The sequence below is a fragment of the Stenella coeruleoalba genome (genome assembly GCF_951394435.1).
Source record: "Stenella coeruleoalba genome assembly, chromosome: 18".
Classification (NCBI taxonomy): Eukaryota; Metazoa; Chordata; class Mammalia; order Artiodactyla; family Delphinidae; genus Stenella; species Stenella coeruleoalba.
In genome coordinates, this window is record NC_137164.1 from 2,289,435 (window position 1) to 2,304,466 (window position 15,032).

The window sequence follows — 15,032 nt, forward strand, 5'->3', positions numbered from 1 at the left end:
TCCCTCTACAAATAAAACTACCTAAATATATGTAGGTAAGGAGAACAGAGAGGAAAAGCTAAGATTCTGCATTTAGGAATGAGTCTCAAGTCTGAGAAACTGTCCTAGTCCAGAGGACCCTCAGTGGATATGATGACGCCTTGTAACAGGGAATCCAGGATGGGATTGGTAAGAACTAAGGAAACAGGAACAAACTGTGGACTTTAGTTAATGACAATGCATCAGTATTGGTTCACTCACTGTGACAAATGTGCCCTAGTAACAGAAGATGTCAATAATGGGAAAGTGGGCCTGGGATGCATGGGAACTCTATACTACCTTCTCAACTTTTCTGTAGATCTGTCTATTCTAAAATAAAAATGATTTTAAAATGCTTTCTCTTACTGACTGAATTATTTTGACCCCAATGAAATATATTTAGACTATTATGCTACAGTCAAAATTAGTCTAAAGATTTTTTACAAAGATCTCATCAATTAAGAGATAGAGCTGAACTGTGACAAAACACCGTCTTCCTTTGATTTTATAAAACAGTGTATTGTTCTATGCTTATCTTCATGTGATTAATAAAGCATGTAGGTGAAATGAGCTAGCAGAATTCACCAAAGTTGTAGAACATTCTGAGTTGCTACGTGTAAAATAATTATGAATCAAATTCAGGAATTACGCAGAAGAGTCTCTTCCCGGGGACCAAGGCACTGTGGAATTGGCTCACTTTTATTAATATTCCATCGCATTCAATAGGTGACAATGGTAGGAAGTCACCATATTAAAACTAAGCACAGGGTGTGGGGTGGTCCATGACGGTGAAAAATACGTGGCTTAACCAGGTCATAACTGGGCCAGGAACTGCTTTTTGGGACACAATGCCCTAGAAACTGAACAATTACAGGAATCAAAAACGACCAGAGCCTTTCTGAGTCTTTTATCAAATGATTCCGCAAGACGATTCATTTCTAAAATCTTTCTCTCACTGACTAATGAATATCTTCCATAGATGTGGATGATGAACGTGTATATACACGCTTGGAAGTTTTAATATTTTACTCTCATAAAATTAGTAGAAGTGAGGGGCTCTGCAGTTTTCTTTTATTCCAGAAATAAGCTTTCCATATAATCTAATGGAATCACGTGTGCCTATATCCTGTGTGCGTGTGTGTGTGTAGAAGCAGGTCACAAGTGATGCAGGCTCGCAGATACACTGACAAAGCCATCAACCAAGTGAATAAATCAGAGACTGCGTGTTCCTGCCCTTACCCTGCAGAGCTAGCTTATCATTTATGGGTTTGGATTTCTTACCCCCTCCTGTAGGGAGGAGAATTGTGTGAATTCTTCCTCATGCTTAGATGTGTGAAAAGTAGCCCTGAACGTTCCTTGAGAAAGCAAACATTATAGTTAATGCAGCACGTTAACATATGACAAATGTTGAAACGGACTTTTTTCCTCTGTGATAAATCTGTGCTAACAGTGGGTTCTTCTCAGCATCCTCCAGTGTGGCTGGTCCCTTGAAAAGGTTTCTAACGAACAGGGGTCTGTGGAAATCCAGCCAGGAGAAGTGTGAGCCCACGCGGCCTACTTCACCTCACGGCCTGTTGGCAAATGGAGAAGATCCCGAGATCAGCTCACCCCACACTGTGATTCCCAGAGCACAGCCTGGTCAGGGTGCTTGGGGGAAAGTGCGTCAGGGTGAAGCTCTCCTCGTTGGGCTTCTTTACAGAAGGGGAAGAGGAATTGAATATCCTGAATCCGGTCCACGTGGGGCTCCCACTGGTGTAAAGGGAGGATTTGAACACGAAAGGAATGTGAGTTGTTCACTCTAACTCCTGCAGGGTGTATGTGGCCCAGATTCCTGCCCTTCGCAAACAGCCTGAATCAGGGCTCCAGACAGGAAAAGGAAGCCCATCCCGGAGGCACTGCCCGTTTGAGCACCCTTGATCTTTTAAAGACGTTTTGAATAATTTTTCTTCATTTTCTTGTCTTCATGGTGAATTACGGCATCCCCCCTGCTATTTATAGCGTTTGCACATCAGTCTAAAGACCGGGATAGGGTCTGTTTCTGCAGCACAGAGGCTGCCCTTGGATGACGGGTCACGTGCGTCAAATCCACGCCAATGTGTGACAAAGCGCTCCTGGAAGGGCCAAGATGTGAAAAGACTACTGGAAAGCACACACGTGGTTTTTGAAAGAAAGGGGAGAAAGAAACGGCACATGTCCATCCCCAGCAGACAGAGAGACCGGCAGAAAGTGCTTCATTTTCAATAAAACTTCTCAGCCTCCACTGAAACCTGGATCAGGTTTATTCCTGGTGATGCCCCTGGTGGCCCTGCAGTGGGAGTGATTACAGGGGTGACTTGCCCCCCACCACCGATATCGTGGGGATCATAAAGGGCCCCTGGGGAAAGTAAACCACAGTTCATGTCCCTGTAAAGGGAGCAGAGGAGGCAGGGACCCTGCGCTCTCCCCAGACCCCAGCCTGTGTCTTCACGTCCTAATGGGATGTAACAAATGGACTGAACCCCGAGGCCATGGGGCTCATGCTTACACGCGTAATGATTTTAAAATGTGTGGCTGCATCTTGAAGAAGAACAGACCTTGACATATTATCCGTTATCAAACGGCGGTAATTGACACAGAGACAGGCTGCGCTTTACACTGGGTTGTAATGAATCTGCCTGGCTGACCCCAGAGCCTGCACTTCTGAGCGCCCACGACTCACGACCTGACGCTCTGTCAACTGCTCCAGGAGAGATGAATTACGGATGAGGTACTAATGACGCATTTCATCACCTGTTTACCTTCAGCGATCAGTGGCCCTCCTTTAATTTACCAGAAAGACGTTTTTTGAAGCTACTGTCAGTTAGAACGGCCTCTTGTTTGAAGTGGTTATAAAGTAACACATACCTGAGGAAACTTGGCTTCTGGTTCTGGTACTAAAGTCCTACAGGAAGAGAAAGAGAAAAAAAAAAATCAGGGTTTTCTAAACACGAGAGGAAAGGTTAACACTTGTGACTTCTTCCATTAGTAGGTTTTACTTCTCAAACAAGGGCCGCCAATGAAGTTAACCCATCAGAATATGTTCTCATGATTTAGGACCAATACTGAAGCAGAAGTCCCACAGGCTCTGTGCTGCACTTCATGTCAGCATCCATTCCTAATACGTGGAGGGTCACAGAGGCACCATCGCAGAAAAGAAAGAGCAAAAGAAGTGGGCTGAGATCCCAGCTCTGCGTGGCATCGGTAGCCACTTATCCTACCGCATTTTAAATTTCCTCAAACGCCTTTCCCACTGGATCGTTGTGCAAATAATAAGACAAAATTAGAAAATGGCTTTCTACCGTCTGGTACCAAGCAAGCAGCCGTGCCATTCTCCTTTCTCTTGCATTTTAACAGCTACTAACATTCAATCCTATTGATTTCAAATCAACAGATATTTGTGCTGCAGGGGATAGAAATCCTCATTAAGGAACCATAATAACCAAATAACTATAATAAAAGGTAGAATAAAACAGGCAATTTCTCTAAGAACTTTCTTTCCTGTTTATTTCAGTTTTAGGTTTGTTTTCTTTTTCCATTCTTCATTCATTTTTATATAACAATATTACATGAAATCTCATGAAATCTAGTTTAATATGTCCTAGTTTCGAATCCTAATGTAATTCACCCCTGAAAAAAATCACAAAGTTGCACTAGCTTACAATCACCTCCCACACAGAATCTAAACTCTACCTGGTGGGTGAAGCCGTGGGCATTTACTAACCGTATCAGCAGACGCTACAGTTACACGTGACAGAACTCAACTCAAACCAGCTTGATCTGGTGGCGGACATACTGGCCCCCTTGCCTAAGAAAGGGGCAAACGGCCTTGGGCATAGAGGGATTCAGGAATGCAAACATCTCCCCAGGAAGCCTTCTCTTCTTCACCTCCAGGCTCTGTTTCCCATTTTCTTGGCCTCCTTTTCAGGCAGGCGGTCTCTCTCTCTAGGCTGGCAAGATGGCCCCGTGGCAGTTCTGGGCTTACAACGTCCCTACAGCCAGCAAATCCAGCCAGAAGAAATCATCTTTTTCAGGAAATTCTAGCAAAAGCCTTAGAAAGGTGGTGCCTGGTCCAGTTGGCTTATGGCCCCTTCCCTGAACCAATCACTGTGGCCGGTTGGTACAGACTCTGATTAGCCACCTCTATGACTGAAAGGGAAGGAGACCAAGCACATCACACACATTCAATGGGTTTTCTACAAAAAAGACATGTTCAGTTACAAGGAAAATTACAGAAGAGAGTACTGGCTAGTCGGTGATACCCCTGCTCTGGTCCTGAGGCTGACCTGGCTCCGACCTTCATTCTTCCTTAGATACAAGTGCTTGGGGAGGGGCAGTACGGTCTTCGGCGACCTTCACTCAGGACACCGACCCTGCCTCCCAATGTTCTCCTTCCCGGAGAACTTCTGTTTTTACTCTGCCCCATTCTCCTTCCCGGTCCCTAAATCCTCACACCTCTCTGCCCCTCTCTGGTCAGTGACTTGTTTGGCCTCGTAAGCTGATTCCTGAACAAGGCTGTCCTTATCAGGCTACTGGATCCCTGTCACCCTGGTCACCTCCACGAATCCTGTCCAGCCTGGTTTCTAAGGAACCCGCACACACGTCCCCAAAACTGTTTCCCAGCTTCTCTCTTACTGCTGTCCAAGCTCCAGAGACAAAAGCACCCAAAGACAAGCAGACTTTCTCTAAAACAGTCCTCTTTTGCTAACTCCTTGTGAGTTTATCTTCTGTCACTTCTTTTATTAGCCTAAACTAATATACTCCTCAATTTCTCATTCCATTAAATCTATTCATGTTTTTCTAACCACCTCCCCCCCTTATTTCCTGACTATTGGACTCTGATATTACTTTAAAGGCCACAGAACCACTGGAAAATGGAAAATGGTATGGAGTTAGATTTGGAAGGTACGGGCTCAAGGACCAATTCTACCACTTCTAACTGGGGACTCGCTGCAGATCACTCCCCACGGGGACAGCTCAGCATCGGTGAACTGCGACACTGTCCTCAGAGCTTGCTGTGAGGCTCAGATGAGACAGGGCATGTCTGTCAATGGCAAATATTTTTCAATTGTATGTTTCGATTTTTATACTATTTATTATTTATTTCACATACTTGTTTTCAGGATAGTTTGGTTTTGCTACTTCCACCCAATCAGACGTATTTGAAGGAGACCAGGAATTACGAACTATATTCTGCTAGCACAGCTTCAGGAGCACAGTAGATGCCCAATAAGCATTTTATTTCATGCTTGGCTCTGAAATATAATGTAAGGAGAAATACTTGGCAGTTTTGAGCCTTTAAAATTGAAGTGTCAACCCTACTATCACTATAACTTTAACGCCGAAGTCAAATCTTATCATTTAGGCAACATGGAATAGATGAACAGAATTCCATTTATGTAGAACTGTCCAGAGGGAGCCATTAATTCATTTTCTCTTGAGGAATGAGAAGGAAAGGCAATTGCAGTGTAAAATTAATGACTCGTATGTCATTATAAAGCTGGGAATACCTGCTGAACTTGTAACTTAATTTTGGATTCAAGGAATAGATTATATTCGCCCAATCTTATCCTTCTGCATGGAAAGCAGAGAAAACCAATGTGGAGAATGAGTGACAGACAGACACAGGGAGACACACGAATAAGATGTGAAAACGCCACCCTCGTTCAGTGTCCCTCAGCTTAGACTGCTTTCCAGTCTTGCGTTTTATGAGGCACCTCAGCATCCTTGTAATAAGTTCCCATGTTTACTTAAGATCATCTGAGTTGGATAAAAATCAGCCCTGATAAACAGTGTAATAATGTCATTTCCAATACACGAGACAAGTAAAAATTCTACCATTATTCACTTCACGAAGGAAGACAAAATACTAGGTTCATGATATTAGGATAAATATTAGGATGCAAAAGGTGAGGGAGATTTTATTTCTGTGTAGGGTGGGCACCTGCCAGGGGACAGAACAGCTCTTTCCAGGCACAAGGAAGCTAGTTTCTTTACTAATAGATGGTACTGGTTGAGTCTAGAGTCCCACGCTGGACACTCAGATTTGAACCAAGCCCCGGCACTGTGATTTAATAGCTGCATCACCATTCACACATCACAGAACCTTTCTGTGCCTCCTTTTCCTCTTAGTAAGAGGCAAAGAGCAACGAAATCCATGGCAAATAGCAACGAAATCCATCACGTAGCGTTGTTTGGATGATGAGATGTTGAAATGTACCAAGCACGCTTAGTATGTGCCTGGAATGAAGTAATATTCAGTAGCTATAACTGTATTTATGACTGTGGAATTAGGGGTTTTTGCAGAGTTGAGGTTAGCGGTCTGCTCTTGAAAGCAAAATATCTTAGAATTAACGAGTAGCTCCGGTCTGTTGAAGCTGCTCCCACAACAGCTCAGAGCAGCGTTTCTCCTCTCAGTGCCCAGCCTTGGCAACGTCTCCACCTCCACAGCTGGGCTTGCACTTGAACCCATTCCATCAGGAGCATCCCCTCAGTTTTCTCAACCCTTTACATCCTTAGCCCTGTACCACAACCACTGACATTCCAATCCACGCTACTACAGCATCAAGAACCTCCAAGAAAATACAAATATTATTTACTAAACCTGATTCGCTATGGGATAAACATGCACTGGTGTCTATAACAGGGAGATGTTCTTCAAAGCAAAATAAAGCAAAATGAAATTTTAAAAAGCACTACCTTAATTATTCATTTCTGACCTCAAGTTTCAATTAATGGAAGGCCTCATTCTATAAACAGTCCAGTGAGTGACCAAGTGTCTACTTATCAGTCCATCTTCACTGCCATTTATCAACCTATCAGTTAAACCTGTTTATCATTCCTCGTGATTCTTAGTCCCAGTATATTGGATCTAATTCTATCTTTAAAGCATGATCTACCGTGTACACTAGTGAAGTCCCAAATTATTGTTACCCAGATGTGGACTATTTCCACTGTTTAGCAAACCTAACCAGAGTTTGGGGAGGATTCTAAAGGAGATTTAATTAAATCCTCCCACTTTATTAGACCTCAGCATTTCTGGTAAGAGTTGAGTGTGGTAGAACACTGCAGTTGGGGCTGAAATAAAATCTAGAGCCTGTCTGCAGATTTCATTTAATTATATTCCTGCTTCCACGATGAACATGGAAATTACGTGTTGACTGGAGAATCTGAATCACAAAGAATGACCTCTAAATAAAAGAGCTTTTAAAAACCTTAATTTGATGTCTTGGTTGAAAGATGCTAAAAATAAAATTAAAACTAAGCTCTTTCAGGGGAAATACTAAAATATTCTCATCTCGCCAGCAAAAGTACTCTAAGATCACATGCCAATTAGACAGCTTTTAAATTTAATATTTGTTTCTTCTAGAAGTAAACAGTTAATGCAATCTTTTAAAAATAATTCTCAGTATTAAATGGCCTTGCGGCTCCTTCTCTATGTACTTACAAATGTTGGTGTATAGAGACCTCACTTCGGTGATCATTTTCAGCTTAGACGCCTCAGGGAAAAAAGTACAGGTCATGGTCTGAAAATGAAACAGTGGTATTTTAACTTAGCTTTTTAAAAAAGTTTATTTATTTTTGTCTTACTTTAACATGGTCACATGTTAATATATATTTTCCCTAAGTTATATAGAGCATAAAGATTAATTTGCTGGGTTTTTTTTTTTATGTTCGTCTTCTGTACTCATACGTAGGGCTACCAGTTGCTAGAGAGAAAAAATAATTTTTCTCCTTCCCACTATTGTGGTAGAGAATCACACTCTTAAACCTCCCAAAAGTCATTAAAATCCATTATCTGCTAGCAGAGAAAGTGATTTTCCTTTATTTGTAGTTATTCATACAATAAATCTAACTAACTCTTGAGAGCTAAGTCCAGCCCTGAGTATGAATTTCTACCCTATCAGCTGCAGTGTGGATTATCTGTAAGGCGATAGAGATTAAGCTTCACCAAACAGAATTGCATGCTGGTTCATGGTCATAATTTAGAAGAAGTTAAATGAGATGGAAAGAGTAAATTTTTCTTCTTAATTGACTACTTCCTGCAATTCATCACTTTAGTCTTTCATAAAGAAATCTACCCTCCACACCAGCCCTGTACCTGACCAAACACCACTGTCTCAATACATCAGTGATATTTTCCCCACTAACCATTTCCATAAGATTTTTTAATTATTAACTTTCCTACAGAACAAAGAAAAATTATGAATGCAAACGTTATAATTCATCATGTCGATCAACTATTTAACATGAATTATACATTATTTTATTTTTTTTAGTCTTTTAAAATGTTTTATTAAACAAATTATAAAAGTCATGCATGCTTATGACAATTTCAACAACACAGGAAACTATAAAGTGAAAGATAAAGTACCCCATCATTTCACTCCTCACAAATAATCATCATCAAAAATGTTAAAAAAGGGCTTCCCTGATGGCGCAGTGGTTGAGAGTCCACGTGCCGATGCAGGGGACGCGGGTTCGTGCCCCGGTCCGGGAAGATCCCACATGCCGCGGAGCGGCTGGGCCCGTGAGCCATGGCCGCTGAGCCTGCGCATCCGGAGCCTGTGCTCTGCAACGGGAGAGGCCACAACAGTGAGAGGCCCGTGTACCGCAAAAAAAAAAAAAAAAAAAAAAAAAACAGCATAAAAAAAAATCATCAATAATTTCTTACGTATCCTTCCAGAAATTTTCTCTTCATGTGTAAGCATAGAAAATCTTTATACAACCCAAGTAGATCCCTACTGTACACAGAGTTTTGCAAACTACTTTCACATTTTAAAAACGTATTTTTTAAAATTTGTTTTTTTAACATCTTTATTGGAGTATAATTGCTTTACACTGTGTTTGTTTCTGCCGTGTAACAAAGTGAATCAGCTATACGCATACTTATATCCCCACATCCCCGCCCTCTTGCGTCTCCCTCCCACCCTCCCTATCCCACCCCTCTAGGTGGACACAAAGCACCGAGCTGATCTCCCTGTGCAATGCGGCTGCTTCCCACTAGGTGTCTAATGAATTATACTTTAAACTCAGGGATGAAAGCTTACTCTTGATGACTTTCTTTCAGCACAACTCTTACCACATTCTCAGACAGCTTTAGCATCTCAAAGGATTTGTCATCTTACTTTTTTTTTAACTTGGTTATTGGTTCATTCCTAAAAGGCTATAAAAAGATAAACTGTAAAAGCAACTAATTTATAGTTACGGGATGTGAGTCCTGCCAACTTCACCTCTGTGCCCTCAAATATTAATTTCTTTGGATTTCAGATTTTTTACGCCCCATCTAAATAAGGCTTGGCTAGATGTACGGTCGACCACTTCTTCAGCACCACAGTTCTTTACATTCTCTTTTCTTCCTCTGTAACAGCTATACTTTTAAGTATGTTTTTGTGCTTATTGGCTTGTAGTTATTAATAATAATACAATATTAATAAAATCTATCTACCTTTTATTAATCAGTAATAGATATATGTCTGTCTACCTAACTAACTAATCAGGGTTTCGTATGAGGATGAAATAATCATTGTTACCATCCTTAATGGATGTAACTTTAGTCAAAAGCAGAGAGTCTTGATGTTTTCAGTCTGAACTGCATTACACGACTGCGTTTAGAAACTGTCTTACAACTTTGCTCTGGGAACCACTTCATCAGGTGATCTCCCAGACTCTTTCCAACACCAGTGTTCAATCATTCACAACCCACTTGATAAAAATCATTATGTCTTCAAAGTACAGTCCTGCCATGCGGACTTGAACAATGAAACAGATTTAGGCTGTGCCGTCAGTTGTAGCAAGGATCATGTACAGATTTGCAAGCATTTCCTCCTTTCCATGGGTTCACTGTGGGGAATGTCAAAGGGAGGGGCCTGCAAGCCATCCGTTCTACTGGGCATGAAATGTGGTTGCATCAGGAATCGACCCCGTGTATGGAACGTCTTCAGGAGCACACACACGCGTGTGCACTGCGGGATCTGTCCTCTCGCAACCATCTGAGTCGACAAGGCATATCCACATTTCAAAAAAATCTAATAATACAAGGGAAACACGCTGTCAGGACCAATTAATTAAAACAGTGGTTGCTATGGGTTAGGCAGTGAGGGCTGTCTGAGAGGTTGGGTGATCAGGAAACTCTCTGTGGACGAGGGAGAGTCAAATCACCAAGGATTCTTACGACTCAGGCTGAGACCAGGCACCTGTGTTACACATTTTCTTGACTGAGCTAGCATATTCAGGAGGATTTAGAAAGCGACAGCCTTTGCAACTCAAAGTATATGCAAAAGGCCATTGAACAGAGGAAAATGTTTGCACAGATGATCAGTTTGAAAAGAAAAAAAAGAATTCTTTCCCTTTCACATTGACTAGGAAGGTAGCAGAAAGAAGGAGCTGATAAGCACATAAAGGAAAGAGGTTGTGAGTCTGACGATTTTTATCAGGGAGACCAGCAGTAAGCAGTTTCCTGAGCACAGCCTAGAAGAAGCATGGAAGGAAATTTATATGAAAATACTGGTCTTTTTCCCAGATGTTTCCCATGTCTAGACAGTTAGTGAACAGAGATGAATATCTCTAGTCTTACTTCATGGACCAAAAATCTCCTCCTTTTAAAATGTCTGCCTGGACGCCCAGAGCGGGTGTGCCCTATGAGTGATTTTCAAAGTATGACTCAAACAATAAGAAGCTAAAGTGAATTCATCTATTTTTTGTGTTTTGTTTTTATAAGGACGGCTGATAGTTCCCTTGGTATCAAGACTTCTCGAAAAGGGGGAAAAATAAGAAAATGAAAAGAAAAATAGTTGATTTGATTCTATGCCTCCTGTCAAGTGCTGTTTTTAAAATTCAACTTTGAATTTTCTTGTGGCATGAGGACAGCGTTATTTCCATTCCCAGGCTCTCATGTGTAGCTTCACTGAGTTGCAGGGTGGAAAGAGACTTCGAGAATTCAGCCAGTCCAACCTTCAACTGCAGAAGCAGAGATGGAGGCCCTGGAGTGTTTTTCACTGGCAAATAGCCTCCTCCCAAGGCCAAGGAACTCTCTGGAGTATTTTTTTTTTTTTTTTGCGGTACGCGGGCCTCTCACTGTTGTGGCCTCTCCCGTTGCGGAGCACGGGCTCCGGACGCGCAGGCCCAGCGGCCATGGCTCACGGGCCCAGCCGCTCCGCGGCATGTGGGCTCTTCCCGGACCGGGGCACGAACCCGTGTCCCCTGCCTCGGCAGGCGGACCCTCAACCACTGCGCCACCACGGAAGCCCCTCTGGAGTTATTTTGAAAATACAGGACTGTCAAACCCTGATCACGACAGAGGTGTAGACCCCCGTTCACCAGGGGATGTCAGCCAACTTTTTAGAGTGGGATGGGATGTCCACTGTCACCTAGGAATACAACCCTTTGATGTATTGTAGCTTAAAAAAAATTTTAAAGGAAAAACTTATTTCTGAGGAAGGGCAGGATTGAATTAGTTTGCGGGAAATTTAAGCCCAAGGATGCAACAGTATCACTGTTGCATCCTTGGCAACCTAGCAGAGAATTCTGGTTACTCTTGCACTTAAATTTTCATTCACGCGCTTTAACAAGCTACTTTCTTACGGATTTTGCTTGGGGAGGTATCTCACATCCAGTGCCACGCGCTCTGAGGTGTTCTCACCTTGAAAACATTTCTTCACGTAAAGAGCCTACGACTCTATACTTAAAGATACCCACGTTTCACGTAGACATGTTAATTAACTTTAGCGCTTGATGAAGTGCTTTCCAGCGTCTAAGATGCTGAAGAGGGCATGACTCTGAGCTTCAAACGTCAAGTGGAAATGCTTGGGTAAATCTGGGCCAGGTGATTATTAATTTAAGGCCAATCAATGATTGACCATTTATGTAGTCTGAGCTGCATTTTAAAAAATCTTAAATTTGGTGTTTTCATAGACGTGGTCGACGGGAACAAATGACACAGGAAAACAAAACATCAATAATTCTAACCTCAAAAAAGACTGCCTTATGGGATTGCAGCATTATAGGAATCTGTATGGTAGATTAGGACATTTATGCTCCAAGTCCCTCCCTAACTGAAGAGCCCATGAATCCGTGACCTCTGGACAAAACAGGGTTTCTCAACTTCGGCATCGTGAATATTTTGCTGGATAATTTTTTGTTTAGCAGCATCTCTGGCATTTGCCTACTAGATAGTGGTAATACTCATGGCAATCCCACTCAGTGGGAAGACAACCAAAACTGTCTCCAGAAATTTCCAAATGTCCCCTGAAGGGCAAGATCACCCACCAGTTGAGACTAGAGAAAGAATTTTTTAATGCACTTTTTAAAAATTTTATTTATTTATTATTTCTTTTTTTGTCTGCACTGGGTCTTCGTTGCAGTGCGCGGGCTTCTCGTTGCAGTGGCCTCTGCTGCTGAGGAGCTCGGGCTGTAGGCACGCTGGCTTCAGTAGTTGTGGCACGCGGGCTCAGTAGTTGTGGCTCGCGGGCTCTAGAGCACAGGCTCAGCAGTTGTGGCGCATGGGCTTAGCTGCTCTGCGGCATGTGGGATCCTCCCGGACCAGGGCTCAAACCCGTGTCCCCCTGCATTGGCAGGGGGACTCTTCACCACTGCGCCACCAGGGAAGCCCTAATGTACTTTTTAAATGTTAACTTTTACCCCCTCCATAAACCCCCTCCCCAGTTACAATTCAGTGAATGTCCTAAGAGCATCACCCCAATTTGGGACCAAAATGTGCTGGGCTTATATGACCTCTAATCAAACTTCAATAGTATTAAGACCAAGTAAGCTTTCTTTCTCATTTATTCATTTTCCTTCTGAATAGTTAATAACAGTGTAATGCTTTCTAATGCTTCTTTTGATATTTGCTGTTTCTATGAACGTTTTTTATACATGGCTCTTTAAAGAACGAAAACCGTATAAATCCTCAGGTTTTAGCAGTTATGTTCTGGATCGCTCTTAAGTTTTCACTTTGAAAGACTGATTCGGAGCCTGTGACTTACATTTTGTTTTATGAACAAGTATATATGCATTTGTTTAGCTGTTTTAAGATTGGCAGTGAAGCCGTCAAAATGACGTAGCGGCTGTCACCTCTGTGTCCGCAAGAATGTATGATCACCGAGAAATAATGCAGCAGTATTTTGCAGTTTTTTCAGTGGGGCCGGCCACCATCCTGCATGACCACAATCTAAAACCACAGAGGACAGCTGGTGTTGTTCTTTGGCACTTAATAAAAAGTTAACGCTGGGCTTCCCTGGTGGCGCAGTGGTTGAGAGTCCGCCTGCTGATGCAGGGGACACGGGTTCGTGCCCCGGTCCGGGAAGATCCCACATGCCGCGGAGCGGCTGGGCCCGTGAGCCATGGCCACTGGGCCTGCGTGTCCAGAGCCTGTGCTCTGCGGCGGGAGGGGCCACAGCAATGAGAGGCCCCCATACCGCAAAAAAAAAAATGTTAATGCTGCCTGGATTCATTTAGGACAGACTTGAGGTAGGGATTTTAAACCGTTTATCCAGAGAGAACGAGGAAGAGCAGAGCTTACTGTTCGTGGTATGGGAGGCTGCTGGGACTCTGACACGACTGCCCACATTCCCCTGACCTCCAGCATCACGGGTCAGCCCTCTAGGGCTCGGACCCCAGACTCATGACACCCCTCCCGCCATCGCTTAACTGAAAATCTCCCCCCAAATACTTCCTCTCATAGGCTTATTTGAAAACTACAGGTGAACACAAGGAAGCTCCTGGGTGGTATTTCCTGAAACTGAACATTAAAAAGCATATGGCCGTATCCCCAGATTTCTACTTAGCGATATGACTTCACTTTCAGTCGATTAATTAAGAGTTAAGAAATTCTTCAATACAAATGGAATACAGAAAAACAACCACAGTCCTTTATCTTAATTTCTATAATGTTAAAATTCTGTGAGAGCACAGAAGGAAATGTATATGAAACCAGGGTAGTAACATCCTTCTAGAAATTCTTTAAACAATTAAACACGTGTATTATTATGTGTTAATATTTTCTCCCCAGCAAGTGCCCGGTGTTAGGCCCTTAGTAACTGCTGAAGGGCAAATGCACAAGCTTGTTGTTACTGATTCTTCTTTTCCAAAAGCCCAGGCGCCCTAGTGCCGCCGCAGTCAGGCTTGGACTTCTTTCTACCTTTGCCAAAAGAATTCCCTTGACTTCTGCTCTGATTTGGATTCTGTCCCCTTGGTCCTGTGACTTTCTCTCTCTAGGATTACTTTTCAGTCTAGGGGAAGACATTTTCCAGAGTTCCCTGAGAAATGGTACTTGGCAGGTCATTTTTTCGAGAACTTGCATGTCTGAAAATGTCTTTATTATACTCATTCTTGATTGATAGTTGGCTAGGTATGAAATTCTAAATTGCCTCAGCATTTTAAGGTTTTGTTCCATTGTCTTCTAGCTTGAGGCACTGCTGTTTGAGAAATCCAGGGCCAATCTGGTAGTTCATTCTTTTTACGTGATCTGTTTTTCACCCTTGGAAACTCTTAGACATTTTAGGCCGTCTAACTCTGAGCTCATTCCTGAGAGTGCCTCCACCGTTTCTCTAATCATGTGTCACATGCAAACAAGAACTTCTGATTCCCATTTGTAAAATGTGTAATACAATATAATGAAAATTGCATGTAAATAGTACCTCGTGAAATTTTGCTCCATGATGAGGTTTTTTTTTTTTTTTCTTTTCAGTGGAGGAAAAGTGTTACCAGAATTTGTGACTCCATCAGCTAAGGGGACTTCTAGGGAGCTTCAAATCCCAAATGCAAGTCTTCTCCACCCCTTGGACTTTCTCCAGCTGGGATTCATCACTCCGGCCTCTGAATTCGCTCCGTTTCATTTCCTGTGGTTTCTGACTTCTCCTCTCCTCCTGCTGGTTTCGCTAGACCTTCTCTCCTTGACCCTGGTTCCTAAACGTGGATATGCCCTTGGATTCTTTGCCGATGCTCTCCTACATTGCGTGATATTTGAATTTTAAGAGGCCTCGTTTAATTTTAGGATATTA

At 42.6% G+C, this 15,032-nt stretch overlaps 1 long non-coding RNA gene across 4 annotated transcripts in view; it reads right to left on the reverse strand.

Moving 5' to 3' along the window:
- The window catches only part of LOC307176896, a 139,950-nt gene that overhangs the window by 15,302 nt on the left and 109,616 nt on the right, over positions 1-15,032 (reverse strand). For 3 of the 4 annotated variants that reach the window (XR_013824937.1, XR_013824938.1, XR_013824939.1), the window contains 2 exons: positions 7,481-7,559; positions 108-2,938 (listed from right to left, as the gene is read on the reverse strand). This is a non-coding gene — a long non-coding RNA (uncharacterized lncRNA). Of the gene's footprint in view, positions 1-107; positions 2,939-7,480; positions 7,560-15,032 lie in introns of those variants that run through there. The other variant, XR_013824936.1, reaches the window with a different exon arrangement.